Below are 17555 nucleotides of genomic sequence, written 5' to 3'. Positions count from 1 at the left end.
GCAAAAACCGTTCTATAAACAAGACTGTACATAGTGCAGAATCAAGAGATGCATTTAGATATATTGCAACAACCCATATTTACAAGTGACCAGTTTTTTTGTTTTTGTTTTTTTTTTTTTTTTCACATGTGATCATTGGGAATTGTGAAGCCTGACAGCAGTCGGTAGGAACGAGCGGCGGTACCTCTCCTTCTTGCAGCGCGGGTGTAATAGTCTCTGGCTAAAGGAGCTACCCAGAGCTGTCAGGATGGGCAGGAGGGGGTGGGAGGGGCTGTCCGTCATAGCTTTTAGTTTAGCTAGCGTCCGTCTGTTGCCCACCTCCTCAAGAGAGTCCAGCGAGCAGCCCACGACAGAACTGGCCCGCTTGACAAAGCGCTCCAGTCTTTTTCTGTCCCGGGTGGTGATGCTGCCTGACCAGCAGACAATGCCATAGTGGATGGCTGATGCCACCACAGAGTCATAGAAAGTCTTTAGGAGTGACCCCTGAACTCCAAAAGACCTCAGTTTCCTGAGGAGGAAGAGGCGACTCTGTCCCTTTTTGATTAGGGCATCCGTGTTTGTTGTCCAGTCCAGTTTATTGTTGAGAGTAACACCCAGGTACTTGTAGGAGGTCACCCTCTCAATGTCCGAACCCTGGATGTTCAATGGTGCAGGTGACGATTGTTTCCTGCAGAAATCCACCACCAGCTCCTTGGTTTTGCCAGTGTTGATCTGGAGGTGATTCTGCTGGCACCAGTCCACAAAGTCCTTTGTCAGTCCCCTGTACTCCCTATCGTCTCCCTCTGTAATGAGGCCGACAATAGCTGAGTCGTCAGAGAACTTCTGAAGGTGGCAGGTTGGGGTGTTGTAGTTGAAGTCCGAGGTGTAGAGGGTGAAGAGGAATGGAGCCAGGACTGTTCCCTGCGGCGCTCCGGTGCTGCAGAGAAGCCTGTCCGACTCACAGTTCTTTACCCTCACGTACTGTGGCCTGTTTGTGAGGTAGTCTGTAATCCAGGATGTGAGGTGATGGTCGACTCCGGCATGCTGCAGCTTGTCCCCCAGTAGACTGGGCTGGATGGTGTTGAAGGCACTGGAGAAATCGAAGAATGTGATCCTCACCGTGCTCCCAGCATTCTCCAGGTGCAGCAACGCCGTATGGAGGAGGTAGATGATGGCATCCTCCACACCGATGCTGGGCTGGTAGGCAAACTGCAGCGGGTCCAGCGATGAGCTTGCCAGCGGTCGCAGGTGGGCGAGGACGAGTCTCTCCAGCGTCTTCATCAGGTGAGACGTCAGCGCCACCGGTCTGTAGCTGTTGAGCTCTTTGGGGTTGGCAATCTTGGGCACTGGGACCAGGCATGACGTTTTCCACAGCTGTGGAACTCTGCCCAGCTTCAGGCTCAGGTTGAACAAGTGCTGGACAATGTCACACAGCTGGTCGGAGCAGGTCTTGAGGAGTCGGGAACTGATGTCATCCGGACCTGCTGCCTTCCTCACCTTCATCCTCCTCAGTTGGTTCCTCACCTGCGCAGTTGTGACAGACAGGCAGGAACCAGGAGGCAGAGTGGCGGCTGAGGGTGTGGCAACGGTTGGGAGGGCAGATGTTGGTTGTGGAAAGCTGGTCGTGAGAGGGGGCAGGGAGGGTAAGGCCACAGTGAGAGTTGGTGCAGGTGCAGCTACAGGTGAAGTTGACGGTGGGCCGGGGGCGGCTGGCGTCTTGTCAAACCGATTGAAAAAGCGGTTGATTTCATCTGCCCAGTCCTTGTCTTTTTCGTTCAATGTCACTGGGCTTTTGTGGCCTGAGATGTTTTTCAGGCCCTTCCAGACACCAGCGACATTGCTGGCTTGCAGCTGCTCCTCCATTTTCATCCTGTAGGCCTTCTTCCCCTCTCTGATCTTCCTCCTCAGTTGGATCTGCACGGCCTTCAGTTCCTCTCTGTTGCCCGACACAAAAGCCCTTTTCTTCTCCTTCAGGAGGACTTTTATGTCGGGATTAATCCATGGTTTGTTGTTGGCAAAACACCGCACAGTCCTGGTGGGTACGGTGTTTTGTTCACAAAAGTTAATGTAGTCTGTGATGGTGTTGGTGAGTGAGTCAATGTCTTCCCCATGAATCTCAGTAAAGAGCTCCCACCTGGTTGAATCAAAACAGTCCCGCAGAGCTTCTTCAGCTTCTGTGGACCATCTTTTGATCGTGCGGGTCACAGCTGGTTGCCTCTGGACAAGGGGTTTGTACACAGGCTGGAGATAAACCATATTGTGGTCTGCTCTTCCGAGAGGGGGGAGGGGGGAGGGTTTGTATGCGTCCTTGGCGTTTGAATAAAATAGGTCCAATATGTTATTGTCTCTGGTGGCACAAGTTACATACTGTGTGAATGTTGGGAGGGAGAATTTCAGGGAAACGTGATTGAAGTCCCCTGAGATGATAAACAAGGCGTTGGGGGACTGGGTTTGCAGCTTGTTTACAACAGATATGAGGGCATCGGAGGCAGCGCCGCCATTTGCCGTAGGGGGAATGTACGTCGTCACGGCTATGACGTGTGAGAATTCCCGTGGCAGGTAACGCGGCCGGAGGCTAACGGCTAGCAGCTCGATGTCCCGAGTGCAAAGTTTTTCCTTCACCGTGATGTGCCCAGGATTGCACCATTTGTCATTCACAAATACAGCAATCCCCCCTCCTTTCTGCTTACCGCTGCCTTCATTTCTGTCCGCTCGTACGAGTTGGAAGCCCTCCAACTCTGCGTGGGCGTCCGGAGTGATTGCCGAAAGCCATGTCTCCGTGACGAGTAGCAAGCTGGCTTCCCGGTACTCCCTCTGATGTCGCGTTAGCGCCGCCAGCTCGTCCATTTTATTTGGGAGCGATCTCACGTTCCCCATGATGACGGACGGGAGAACGTGTCGGTATTTCCTCGTTCTTTTGCGGCGATCTTTCCCGGCCCGACATCCTCGTTTCCTCCTCTTCAATTCATCGGGGATGTCTGGTGCGGCGGCCGCTAGTCCGCTATTAGCCCGCCACGCTAGTAGCTGGTCTCGACTGTAAACAATGGGATTCCGCGTGCGCGTGGATTCCCCGTTCACAGGAGCGATGAAAAAGTAAAAAAATAACGGCGATGAGCAAAAGAAAAGATGCCCATCTCCTCTCCGTAGGTTTATGGAGCGAGATCAGGCAAAACAAAAACGGAAAAGTAAAGAAGTGAAAAAGTAGACAAGAAAGGGAAAGAGCTGCTGTGGAGGCAGCCACACAGGGGGGCGCCATTTAGTAAGGAGTTTAGATAAAACATCATTTTCAACTAAGTAAGCCTTAAACCTATACACAATATACCTTATTTTATGTATAATAAATGTGCTATGGTATTGTAATGAAATAAATAAACTGTACTGTATAATAAAGTTGTGATGTTGACCTTTGTGATGGTCGTTGGTGGCCTGATGGAATGGATAGCTTTTCGCATCAAGTGTGGGTTGGACATCTTAGAAGTTGTGATATTGCAACAGATGCAGACAGACGCACTAGAAACTTCATTCATAGCCGGTTCCCTTGCTTGTAGGTTCTCTTCAAATTGTTCCATCTTGAAGAATGATTCCTTGTCGGTGCTTTCTCTGCCATAATTTTACCTAGTTCCTCATCAATTGTGCTCTGTTTAGCTGGGTTTTGCATCAAATGTACAGATGACTTGTGCGGGTTATTTGTGGAGCCTGACTGATGGGATCTTTTAACCTTCCAGTCTACACTGGGTCCAAATTTCACTGTTTTCTATCCATTTTCTCACTATTTCACTTTTCTTTTTTTCACTTTTGTGTTTTTGTTTCAAGCTCTGTCATCTCCCTTTCGTGTGTGCGTTTTCTCACTCTCTCTCTCTGTCTGCATATCTCTTTAATGTTTAACCCCCTCCCCCACACTGCTGGGTTCTTGACCAATCACGTGGCTTTAACCGAAGACGCCATTTTGTTTTTTAGAGAACGGCCTCACTCTCTCTCTCTGTCTGTAACCCCGTAATCCAACGTCCCACTGTAGTCATTATTTTTTGACTTCAGATTTGAAAACTAGTTATTCATTATTTTGTTGTGTGCTCTGTATATAATATGTGGAGATGATGAAACATTTAGAAGGTTTCCCAAAATTCATAACGGCCCCCCCCAAGGGAAACCGTGAGAACGATGCGGCCCGCGACAAATATGTAGACAAATATGTGTTAGAGGGAAGGAAATGAGGAAGCAGGCAAAGATGGTTTGATTGTGGCCAAAGAAGCCCCGAAATGCCACTCAGACAATGAGTCGGCAGTCCCGTTATGAAATAAAAGCTAAAGAAGTAAGACAATAACAATAATAATCATAAAAAGTAAGAAATAAAAGCCAAAGAAGAAAATACACGAAACAATAATAAAAAAGTAAGAAATAAAAGCTAAAGAAGAAAATAAAAATAATAATAATAAAAAAGTAAGAAATACAAGCTAAAGAAGTAAGAAAATAAAAAAAATAAAAAAGTAAGAAATAAAAGCTAAAGAAGAAAATAAAAATAATAATAAAAAAGTAAGAAATACAAGCTAAAGAAGTAAGAAAATAAAAAAAAAGTAATAAAAAAGTAAGAAATACAAGCTAAAGAAGTAAGAAAATAAAAAAGTAATAAAAAAAGTAAGAAATACAAGCTAAAGAAGTAAGAAAATAAAAAAAATAAAAAAGTAAGAAATAAAAGCTAAAGAAGAAAATAAAAATAATAATAATAAAAAAGTAAGAAATACAAGCTAAAGAAGTAAGAAAATAAAAAAAGTAATAAAAAAGTAAGAAATACAAGCTAAAGAAGTAAGAAAATAAAAAAAATAAAAAAGTAAGAAATAAAAGCTAAAGAAGTAAGAAAATAAAAAAGTAAGAAATAAAAGCTAAAGAAGAAAATAAAAATAATAATAATAAAAAAGTAAGAAATACAAGCTAAAGAAGTAAGAAAATAAAAAAAAGTAATAAAAAAAGTAAGAAATACAAGCTAAAGAAGTAAGAAAATAAAAAAGTAAGAAATACAAGCTAAAGTAAGAAAATAAAAAAAATAAAAAAGTAAGAAATAAAAGCTAAAGAAGAAAATAAAAATAATAATAATAAAAAAGTAAGAAATAAAAGCTAAAGAAGTAAGAAAATAAATTTAAAAAATAATAAAAAAGTAAGAAATACAAGCTAAAGAAGTAAGAAAATAAAAAAGTAATAAAAAGTAAGAAATACAAGCTAAAGAAGTAAGAAAATAAAAAAAATAAAAAAGTAAGAAATAAAAGCTAAAGAAGAAAATAAAAATAATAATAATAAAAAAGTAAGAAATAAAAGCTAAAGAAGTAAGAAAATAAATTTAAAAAATAATAAAAAAGTAAGAAATACAAGCTAAAGAAGTAGGAAAATAAAAAAGTAATAAAAAGTAAGAAATACAAGCTAAAGAAGTAAGAAATCCGGCTCGGACACTGAGTATAGACGTTTTGTGGCCAAAGTAGCCCCGAAATCCCACTCTGACAAAGTTGAACCTGGGGACCCCCCCCCACCTCCTTATTTGATAAGTCATCCCAAATAAGTGCGAGCGTCGCACCGGTGGCATTCTTGCACGAAACAAAGGCCCGGCGTGACAGATAAGGCGGCGAGCAGACGACTGGATTTCCTCTGTTGTGTCTCCCAGCAAACGGAACCAAAGGCGGCGAACCGACCGCTTGGCGTCAATGAAAAGGAAAAGGTCTCTTCAGACTTCTTTGAAGGTGTGCCTTATATACATACAGTCATCCCTCGGATGAACTACGAACTTAATTGCTTCCCAGCTTCCCAGAGTGTGTAAGGCTAAAAGTGTGTATTCCAAAAAATAATTCCCCATAGGAAACCATTCAAATGAGAATAATCCGTTCCCAGGTCCCCAGAAAACATCATTTTCTAATTTTCTAAACCTTAAAACTACACAAAATAGACATTATTTTACGTATAATAAATGTGCTATGGTATTATAATGAAGGAAGTCCATCAGCATGAAACACTTGATGAGGAACGTAGCCTTCTTTCACCATCTTGAAGAATGATCCCTTGTAGGTGCTTTCTCTGCCATCATTTTACCTTGTTCCTCATCAAGTGTGTTCTGTTTAGCTGGTTTGATGGCTTTTTGCATCAAGTGTAGAAATGGCTTGGGCGGGTTGTTTGCGGAGCCTGATTGATGGGATCTTTTAACCTTGCAGACTACACTTTGCCTTTGAATTATCAAAGTTGAAACTCTCTCACTGTCGTCTGACTGTCTCTTTAATGTTTAAACCCCCCCCCAAAAAAAGTTCATATGCCAAGGTTACATTTTCATAAATGTAACCTTCGTAAACCGAAAAGTTCGTAAGCCAAACGGTTCGTAAAGCGAGATATCACCGTATATCATAATAATAATAATAATAATAATGATACATTTCATTTCTAAGCGCCTTTCAAAACTCTCAAGGTCACTTTACAGTCACAGGATAAGTTTCTGTCTGGGCGAGCAGCGGCAGCCACACACGCCAGCGTTCACTCAAGCCCGAAGTAACTCAAATAGATAGAAAGCTAGCTAGATAGCTATATAGCCAATACATAACTAGCCAGATAGCCGGCCGGGGAGCTAGATAACAAATAGCTAGCTAGCGAGAAGCCAGCTAGATAGCTGGATAGCTAGGTAAATCTTCTTCTTTTCCTTTTTGACTGAAAAAAAAATGACCATGTATAGAAAGGCGTTTTTGGGAAGATAACGCCCTGAAACGACACGCCGGGTGTCACCCGCATTGCAGAAAATTTCGTTCCGGCGGGTTTTCAAAGCAAGCGAATACGACGAAGAATACCGTAACAACTTGTGAAGCTCTTTCGAGACTATTTTGTCCTATCACAGCAGAGGTCTGGCACCGCCACCTCTGGACAGTAGGGATATATATAGGGCCGTAGCTACCGGCAAAATTTTAGTTCGCTGATGAAGCTTTTCGGATGAGAAGCAAAACGTCCGACGCCTCGAAAGAAGTCCAGATGACGGCTGGAGAAACCTTTCCATCGATGGACCACTCTTGTACCACTGAGAGCTTAAACGTTTGGTGCGGATCAAATCAAGTCTTTGGCGTTTGAGGAATGCCAGGATGTCTTTCCGGATGACTTTTGGATGGCGGCGCTTTTATCAAAGGCGACGGCTAATAATAGCAAGCAGGGGTCACCGAAGGTCGTCCCTTGCCAATTGTTGTACCTGCCCCCCTTCGAGCTGACGTGGCCGCCACGTGGGAACATCAGAATCAGAATCATCTTTGTTGCCAAATATGAAGAACAATCCAGGAATTTGTTTCCAGTAGAACACGTTGCACTAGTATCATCATTAAAAAAATGCTCCGAGGCACTATCCACTTCTGTTTGGCTTCCTGTTTAAAGAGTTAATGGTGACGGGGGGAGAAGCTGTTGAAATGTCTGCTGGATTTGGATAAGTAGCACCTGCTTCAGGGAAGTCGCTGGAAAATGTGGTGGTCAGGGTGCGCAGGGTCCAGTAGGATTTTACGCACCCTTTTTTCGATTGTTGCAGTGTGCAAGTCCTCCAGAGTGGGTAGGACGGTGACTATGTTTTTGTCCACCGTCCTCACTGTCCGTTGAAGTTGGATTTTGTCCATTTTTGCTTGGAAAAACTAGCGATAGTTGCGACGAGTTCAGAATAATAATCATAATAATAATAATAATAATAATAATACATTTTATTTCATAAGCGCCTTTCAAAACTCTCATAGTCACTTTACAGTCGCAGGATCAGTTTTTCTGTGGGTAAGCAGCGGCAGCCACACGCGCGAGCGTTCACTCAACCAGGAAGTAACTCAAATAGATAGAAAACGAGCTAGCTAGCTAACAGATAGCTAACAGTTAGCTAGTTAAATATCTAGCCAGATAGATAGCTATATAGCTAATAGATAGCCAGCTAGCTAGCCATGCAACTATTTGCGCTCGTACGAGTTGGAAGCCCTCCAACTCTGCGTGGGCGTCCGGAGTGAAAGAAGAAAATAAAAATAATAATAATAAAAAAGTAAGAAATAAAAGCTAAAGAAGTAAGAAAATAAATTTAAAAAATAATAAAAAAGTAAGAAATACAAGCTAAAGAAGTAGGAAAATAAAAAAGTAATAAAAAGTAAGAAATACAAGCTAAAGAAGTAAGAAATCCGGCTCGGACACTGAGTATAGACGTTTTGTGGCCAAAGTAGCCCCGAAATCCCACTCTGACAAAGTTGAACCTGGGGACCCCCCCCCACCTCCTTATTTGATAAGTCATCCCAAATAAGTGCGAGCGTCGCGCCGGTGGCATTCTTGCACGAAACAAAGGCCCGGCGTGACAGATAAGGCGGCGAGCAGACGACTGGATTTCCTCTGTTGTGTCTCCCAGCAAACGGAACCAAAGGCGGCTAACCGACCGCTTGGCGTCAATGAAAAGGAAAAGGTCTCTTCAGACTTCTTGGAAGGTGTGCCCTATATACATACAGTCATCCCTCGGATGAACTACGAACTTAATTGCTTCCCAGCTTCCCAGAGTGTGTAAGGCCAAAAGTGTGTATTCCAAAAATAATTCCCCATAGGAAACCATTCAAATGAGAATAATCCGTTCCCAGGTCCCCAGAAAACACAATTTTCTACTAAATAAGCCTTAAAACTACACAAAATAGACCTTATTTTACGTATAATAAATGTGCTATGGTATTATAATGAAGGAAGTCCATCAGCATGAAACACTTGATGAGGAACGTAACCTTCTTCTTTCACCATCTTGAAGAATGATCCCTTGTAGGTGCTTTCTCTGCCATCATTTTACCTTGTTCTTCATCAAGTGTGTTCTGTTTAGCTGGTTTGATGGCTTTTTGCATCAAGTGTAGAAATGGCTTGGGCGGGTTGTTTGCGGAGCCTGATTGATGGGATCTTTTAACCTTGCAGACTACACTTTGCCTTTGAATTATCAAAGTTGAAACTCTCTCACTGTCGTCTGACTGTCTCTTTAATGTTTAAACCCCCCCCCAAAAAAAGTTCATATGCCAAGGTTACATTTTCATAAATGTAACCTTCGTAAACCGAAAAGTTCGTAAGCCAAACGGTTCGTAAAGCGAGATATCACCGTATATCATAATAATAATAATAATAATAATGATAGATTTAATTTATAAGCGCCTTTCAAAACTCTCAAGGTCACTTTACAGTCACAGGATAAGTTTCTGTCTGGGCGAGCAGCGGCAGCCACACACGCCAGCGTTCACTCAAGCCCGAAGTAACTCAAATAGATAGAAAGCTAGCTAGATAGCTATATAGCCAATACATAACTAGCCAGATAGCCGGCCGGGGAGCTAGATAACAAATAGCTAGCTAGCGAGAAGCCAGCTAGATAGCTGGATAGCTAGGTAAATCTTCTTCTTTTCCTTTTTGACTGAAAAAAAAATGACCATGTATAGAAAGGCGTTTTTGGGAAGATAACGCCCTGAAACGACACGCCGGGTGTCACCCGCATTGCAGAAAATTTCGTTCCGGCGGGTTTTCAAAGCAAGCGAATACGACGAAGAATACCGTAACAACTTGTGAAGCTCTTTCGAGACTATTTTGTCCTATCACAGCAGAGGTCTGGCACCGCCACCTCTGGACAGTAGGGATATATATAGGGCCGTAGCTACCGGCAAAATTTTAGTTCGCTGATGAAGCTTTTCGGATGAGAAGCAAAACGTCCGACGCCTCGAAAGAAGTCCAGATGACGGCTGGAGAAACCTTTCCATCGATGGACCACTCTTGTACCACTGAGAGCTTAAACGTTTGGTGCGGATCAAATCAAGTCTTTGGCGTTTGAGGAATGCCAGGATGTCTTTCCGGATGACTTTTGGATGGCGGCGCTTTTATCAAAGGCGACGGCTAATAATAGCAAGCAGGGGTCACCGAAGGTCGTCCCTTGCCAATTGTTGTACCTGCCCCCCTTCGAGCTGACCGCCACGTGGGAACATCAGAATCAGAATCATCTTTGTTGCCAAATATGAAGAACAATCCAGGAATTTGTTTCCAGTAGAACACGTTGCACTAGTATCATCATTAAAAAAATGCTCCGAGGCACTATCCACTTCTGTTTGGCTTCCTGTTTAAAGAGTTAATGGTGACGGGGGGAGAAGCTGTTGAAATGTCTGCTGGATTTGGATAAGTAGCACCTGCTTCAGGGAAGTCGCTGGAAAATGTGGTGGTCAGGGTGCGCAGGGTCCAGTAGGATTTTACACACCCTTTTTTCGATTGTTGCAGTGTGCAAGTCCTCCAGAGTGGGTAGGACGGTGACTATGTTTTTGTCCACCGTCCTAACTGTCCGTTGAAGTTGGATTTTGTCCATTTTTGCTTGGAAAAACTAGCGATAGTTGCGACGAGTTCATAATAATAATCATAATAATAATAATAATAATAATACATTTTATTTCATAAGCGCCTTTCAAAACTCTCATAGTCACTTTACAGTCGCAGGATCAGTTTTTCTGTGGGTAAGCAGCGGCAGCCACACGCGCGAGCGTTCACTCAACCAGGAAGTAACTCAAATAGATAGAAAACGAGCTAGCTAGCTAACAGATAGCTAACAGTTAGCTAGTTAAATATCTAGCCAGATAGATAGCTATATAGCTAATAGATAGCCAGCTAATAGATGGCAACTAGATAGCTAGCTCGGTAATAAAATGAAGTGAAGAGAGGAAAAAAGAAATAAAAATAATAATACTAATAATTATAATAATACATTGAATTTATAAGCGCCTTTCAAAACTCTGAGGTCACTTTACAGTCGCAGTATCCGTTTTTCTGTGGGCGAGCAGTGGCAGCCACATGCACCAGCGTTCCCTCAACCCGGAATAAATTCAAATAGATGGAAAGCTAGCTAGCCAGCTAATAAATAACTAATGGATAGCCAGATAGCCAACAGCTATCCAGCTAAACAGCTAATAGCAAGCCAGCTAGAAGCTAGCCAGCCAGATAGCCTAAAAAGCACAAATATCTGGTGCTTGAAAATTCTTGGTTGGATCCACTAATTTAGCCTCAAGGTCATTTAGCCTCATTGGTTTCTCAGTTAGCAACATTAGCGAGACCGACTGACACCATTTTGTTTTGCCAAGCAGGCCACATTGTCGTTAGTTCCCGTTTCCAATCGAGGGCCGTTATGATTTTGGGGAAGTTTCATCCCCTCCACATACAGTGATGCCTTTGCTTATGAACTTAATTAGTTGCCACAAAGTGTGTGTGTGTGTGTGTGTGTAAGGCGAAAAGGGTGTATTCCAAACATTAATTTCCCATAGGAAACCATTAAAATGAGAATAATCCCTTCCCAGGATTTTCTACTAAATAAGCAGTCAAACTACACCCAGGTCCCATAAAACATCATTTTCGACGAGATAAGCCTTAAAACGAGACACAATATGCTTTATTTTATGTATAATAAATGTGCTATGGTCTTCTTCTTCTTTTCCTTTGGGCTTTTCCCTTCAGGGGTCGCCACAGCGAATCAATGTCTTCCATCTATCTCGGTTTTGTGCATCCTCTTCTCTCACACCAGCTACCTTCATATCCGCTTTGACCACATCCATAAACCTCCTCTTGGGTCTTCCTCTCGGTCTCCTGCCTGGCAGTTCAAGACTTAGCATCCATCTCCCGATATAGTCACTCTCCCTCCTCTGGACATCTGGTCCAAACCATCTCAGTCTGACTTTCTCTCCAAAGCCTCTAATCTGAGTTGTCCCTCTAATGTGCTCATTCCTGATCCTATCCAACCTGGTCACTCCCAAAGAGAACCTCAACATCTTCAGCTCTGCTACCTCCAGCTCTGCTTCCTGTCTTTTCTTCAGTGGCACTGTCTCCAGTCCAAACATCATGGCTGCTCTCACCACCATTTTATACACTTTTCCTTTCATCCTAGCTGAAAGCCTGACATCAACCATCACACCTGACATTTTTCTCCTAGCCTGCCTGGACACGCTTCTTCACCTCTTTTCCACAGTTGACCCCAAGTACTTCAAATCCTCCACCTTCTTTATCTCTTCTCCCTGTAGCATCACTCTTGCACTTGGATCCCTCTCATTCACACACATCTATTCCGTCTCGCTGCGACTGATCTTCATTCCTCTCCTTTCCAGGGCATATCTCCACATCTCTAGTTTCTCCGCCACCTGTTCCCTGTTCTCGCTACAGATCACAATGTCATCTGCAAACATCATGGTCCAAGGAGATTCTTGTCTAATATCATCTGTCAGCCTGTCCATCACCATAGCAAACAAGAAGGGGCTCAGAGCTGACCCCTGGTGGAGTCCCACCTCCACCTTGAATTCCTCAGTCACACCGACTGCACACCTCACAACTGTCCTACAGTCATGATACATGTCTTGCACGGCTCTGACATACTTTTCCGTCACTCCAGACTTCCTCGTGCAATGCCACAGCTCTTCTCTGGGCACCCTGTCATACGCTTTCTCCAGATCTACAAAGACACAATGCAATTCCTTCTGACCTTCTCTGTACTTAAGTGGTTTTATTGACCTTTGTGATGGTCGTTGATGGCTTGATGGAATGGATAGTTTTTTGCATCAAGTGTCTCAAGGAGCTCTGAGTTGGACGGACGGCGGAAAAAAATCTAAAAGATTATTGGCACCGCCCTAGCCACTCTCAAGAATCCAAACAAGGGCACGGAAAATCCTACTGGACCCTCTGCACCCTGCACACCACCTTTTCCAGCGACTCCCCTCAGGCAGGTGCTAACGATCCATGCACACCAAATACATTTACATCATTATTATTATTATTGATTTTGTCAAATCCTCCGTGACGTCAACAAAACAAAAAAAATGGTGTCGGTTGCCCTCTAAGGTCAAATCTAAGTTGTTCTTCGCCGGACCGGCCGGGCAGGAGGCCCAACTTTGAACATTTGGACTGAGGACCGCGCGCTAACGGCAACACCCGGCCAGCGCCGAACAATGGCCCTCTGAATAATTCACCTGACACCTCGGGCCTCCTCTCATCTTACCTGATTAAACGCCCGACCTTTGAATTGACCTCTGTGATCCAATGGATGGATTGGAGATCAAATGGACGACCTTTCCAAAGCTTTCTTGACCAAATCACCTGATTTCGGATTGGATCTTTCTTTTACAAAGGTTGAAGCCGAATGACTTCCACCAAAGAGCTTAAGTTTCAATGGCTTCCGCAAGGACTACAGGTAACATCCAACTTACAACCAGCTCGACTTACGACCACCCATACTTACGACCACGACCTCCAGACCCTATTTTTATTTTTTTTTATTCTACACCTGGCACCGCAACGCGCCAGCAGGTCGGCAACGTGTACGACAATTTTGGCCAGCCGGCCAGCATGTCGCACACTCGCACAGCAATCGGCCGTGTGATGTCACCAGAGGGGGGGGGGGGGGGTTGCCTCCGTCGTTGGAGTTTTTGGCTTCTGTCAATTTGTGTCAACTAGTATCAAATAGTAGTCTTGGTGCAACACACAACGATTCACCATTGCGTTATTTATGTCGTTTTCCTTCTAATTTCGCCATCAACAGGTTTTTTTAAGACGAAAAAAGTACCCAAAATGCATTGTGTGTCGCTTTCTCGGTCAGACTCAACCAAACAACAGCCTCTTCCGAGAACGTCGTTAAATACCGTTCCTTGCCAAAATGCCAATTTGACTCCTTGTTAGAAAAAAACAGGTAGGTACGCTACAGTTCGCTATATTCCACCGCCAGTGAAGCGAGCGCACTCTGTACTCATTTCTAAGCGCCTTTCAAAACTCTCAAGGTCACTTTACAGTCACAGGATCAGTTTTTTTTCTGTGGGTGAGCAGCGGCAGCCACACGCGCTAGCGTTCAATCAACCCGGACCTAACTCAAATAGATAGAAAGTTAGCCATCTAGCTAATAGATAGCCAATAGCCAGCGAGCGAGATAGCTAGCCAGCGAGCTAGATAGCTATATAGGTAGCCAGATAGCTAGATAGCTATATAGGTAGCCAGATAGCTAGATAGCTAATAGATAGCTAGGCAGCTGGGCAATATATTGAGCTAAAGACCTTTTAAGCTAGCTTTTGTAGCGCTAGCTAGATAGATATCTATATCTATGTATTTATCGATGTAGTATTACACGTTTCCCTCCATGCTGGTTCTTGAGATTTCCTAATGCGACAATGAGAAACTCTTTTTGCTACCACTACAGTTTATAAAGGTGAGTACGTTGTATTTTTATAACTCATAGAAGTAGTAGATTATATATTTTTCTCCATAACTGCCAAGTTTCAAGCAAAAAGAAGCGTTAGCATCAATATTTCTAGAGCTAGCAATTTTCTTTCCTTGTATTCAGTGACGGCCATTTTGGATTTCTGACGAAAATCTGCCTGCATTCGATGGTTGATATTTGCTCATTTCTATTTTTAACCTTTCTCGTGTTTTCTGTTCTTGTTTAGAATTCCAAAAGCTTTCCGATGGTACCTTACTCGTTAAGATCCTAATAATGTTGACATCACAGATGAATGTGAATTCTATTTTGGCCACGAATTCTTATGAAATCATTCCAAATTGTCTTTCGGCTTCCTTTTCCCCGATTGTGCCGCTTCCCGATGTGTGTTTTCGCATTGAACCAATCGCATTTCAGCCATCATTTGTGACCAGGGTCAAGAACGTAGCAGTGACGGGGCGGGGGTTTAAACATTAAAGAGACAGGGGGACGACAGAGAGAGAGAGTGAGAAAATGGATAGAACATAGTGACATTTGGACTCGTTTCAACTTTGATAGTTCAAAGGCACAGTGTAGACTGCAAGGTTAAAATATCCCATCAATCAGGCCCCACAAATAACACGCACAAGCCATCTGTACACCTGATGCAAAAAAGCGATCGACCCAGCTAAACAGAACACACTTGATGAGGAACAAGGTAAAATGATGGCAGAGAAAGCACCTCCAAGGGATCATTCCTCAAGATGGTGAAAGAAGAAGGCTACGTTCCTCATCAAGTGTTTAATGCTGATGAAAGCGGCCACTCCATTCCATCAAGCCAATCAACGACCATCACAAAGGTCAATAAAACCACTTTATTATATCGTACAGTTTATTTCTTTCATTATAATACCATAGTGTATTTATTATACATGAAATAAGGTACATTTTGTGTAGTTTTAAAGCTTAGGAAATGAGAAAATTATGTTTTATGGGGACCTGGGAACGGATTATTCTCATTTTAATGGTTTCCTATGGGAAATTAATTTTGGGGATACACACTTTTCGCCTTACACAGTCTGGGAACCAATTAAGTTCGTAAGCCAAGGTACCACTTATACATCCAATCCAATCCAATTATTTGAAAGCTATTTAAATTCACTTTAATAGGGTATTAGAAAATGTGTGATGAATGATTATTGAAACATTGTCAAATGAAAGTGAAATGAAGCGACGGAAAATGAGTCAGCGAGCACTTTACATCCAAGTCAAAATGTCCGTTTTCGCCGCTGAAGAAAAGGAGAAGCTGATTTTGTTCAACTTTCTTCTTGCTCGACTTTTAAGAATCAACCTCGACGTCGACTGAGCGGGGAGTGACCGGAGGTGTCGGTGTCGGGGCGACTTACCTCGATCGCCGAGCCGGGGAAGCACCGCCGATGGCGCCGGGGATGGAAGGACGTCGTCGAGCTCGGAGGAGCCACCGCGAAGGAATAAAAGTTTCCTTTCGGGGTCCGCTTCGACGTCCACAAGCTGGCCACCCTCCTCCTCCTTCTCCTCCTTCTTCTTCTTCTCTCGGCAAGTTGGGCCCTCCTCCGTTTCCTCCATTCCAACCACCGCCTCTCCGACAGCCCACCAAAAAAAGTCCCAAACTTGGACCAAATCATCGCGCTCGAGGTCGACAAATCTCGCGAGTTTTCCACTCGTAAAACGACGAGTATGACGTCACTGCAATCCCGGAAGGCGGGAAGTCCGATATGCCCTCCAGTAAACCATCTTCAGGATTTCCGTCTTGTAACTGGCGGGAATATTGTCATTGGTTGTTATGACAACAAAATATATAATTTATTTGGTCTTTGTTATTTTGTCAACGTTTCTATGTGAACCTTTGCATTTATGTTTTTCTTGAAATCGTCCCAAATACCTTATTTGGAATGTTTTGTCATGATCACTTCGTGTTTTGATGTGCGAGAGAATAATAATAATAATAATAATAATAATAATAATAATAATAATAATAATAATAATAATAATAATAATAATAATCATAATAAATTTATTGAAGCTCTCAAGGACACTTTACAGTGATAGACAAGCATTGATACAATAATAAATAAACTACAATTATAAATAGAAACAAGAGATATAGCTACACCCAAAATGCAATTTTCAATAGGTGGCTTTTGAGATGGGATTTGAAGGTGGGAAGAGGATCGATTTTACGAATGTTGAAGCTTGAGAGAGAAAAAATCAATATAAAGGATCAAATAGAAACGTTCAACACTTAAAATAAAAATACTAAATAAATTCTATATTTGGTTGTAATGGCAACCAATGGCAATATTCCCACCACTTAGACCGTCATTTTTTTTCCTGTGGGTGAGCAGCGGCAGCCACACGTGCCAGCATTCACTCAACCCGGAAATAACTCAAATATATAGAAAGCCAGCTAGCCAGGTAATAGATAGCTAATAGATAATAATAATAATAATAATAATAATAATAATAATAATAATAAGAAGAAGAAGAAGAAGAAGAAGAAGAAGAAGAAGAAGAATATTAGAAGAATATTACTAAGAATAGTAAATTTCATTTATAAGCACCGTTCTTGATAAGCATACAAAAATGCCTGTAGCTAATGCGCCAATAAATAACTAACTAACAGTCTTGTAAACGTATTATTATTATTATTATTATTATTATTATTATTATTATTATCTAGTTAGCTAGCTATTTATTAGTTATATAGCTATCTAGCTATTGGCTTTATATTAGCTAGCAAGCTTTCTATCTATTTCAGTAACTTCTGGGTTGAGTGTGGTTGCCGCTGCTCACCCACAGAAAAAAAACTTATCCTGTGACAGTGTAAAGTGACCTTGGGAGGTTTGAAAGGCGCTTAGAAATGAATGGATTGTTATTATTATTATTATTATTATTATTATTATTATTATTAGAAATAAAGGAATCGAAAAAAAAAAAAACATCGCGAGACATAAAAACACAATGACGTCACGCCATCTAGTGGCCAAGAGGAGAATCGTTGACGTGGGCTGGTTGGGGTGAACATTTCCCACATACGACTGTCGATTGATTGACACTGTCAGAGAAATAATAATAATAATAATAATAATAATAATAATAATAATAATAATAATAATAATAATAATAATAATAATAATACATGTCATTTATCAGCGCCTTTCAAAACTCAAGGACACTTTACAGTCCCAGGATATTATTTCTGCGGGTAACATAAAATAAAAACAAAGAAATGTAGAATGTGAATTTCCACCAAGATCTCTCGGATGGAAAGGTGGAGTGTGTCACTTGACCAAAAGATGGCGCTGTCACCGAAATTCTGACAATGACTTCCTTTTAGGGTTTTGGACTTTGACATTGACAG

General features: G+C 42.3%; 1 protein-coding gene across 3 annotated transcripts in view; it reads right to left on the bottom strand.

The window, feature by feature from the left end:
• The window catches only part of LOC148899849 (phospholipid-transporting ATPase ID-like), a 37536-nt gene extending 21768 nt beyond the window's left edge, over nucleotides 1–15768 (bottom strand). For 2 of the 3 annotated variants that reach the window (XM_088995339.1, XM_088995340.1), the window contains exon 1: nucleotides 15562–15766. The gene's annotated coding sequence lies outside the window, so the exon portion shown is untranslated. Of the gene's footprint in view, nucleotides 1–15561 lie in introns of all 3 variants that reach the window. The other variant, XR_016114824.1, reaches the window with a different exon arrangement.
• Between the last annotated feature and the right edge of the window lie 1787 nt (nucleotides 15769–17555).

This window comes from Hippocampus bargibanti, linkage group LG04 (assembly GCF_051943395.1).
Source record: "Hippocampus bargibanti isolate YZ-2025 linkage group LG04, ASM5194339v1, whole genome shotgun sequence".
Lineage (NCBI taxonomy): Eukaryota > Metazoa > Chordata > Actinopteri > Syngnathiformes > Syngnathidae > Hippocampus > Hippocampus bargibanti.
The sequence above is the reverse complement of the archived record's forward strand: the minus strand, read 5'-3'. Positions and strand labels throughout refer to the sequence as shown.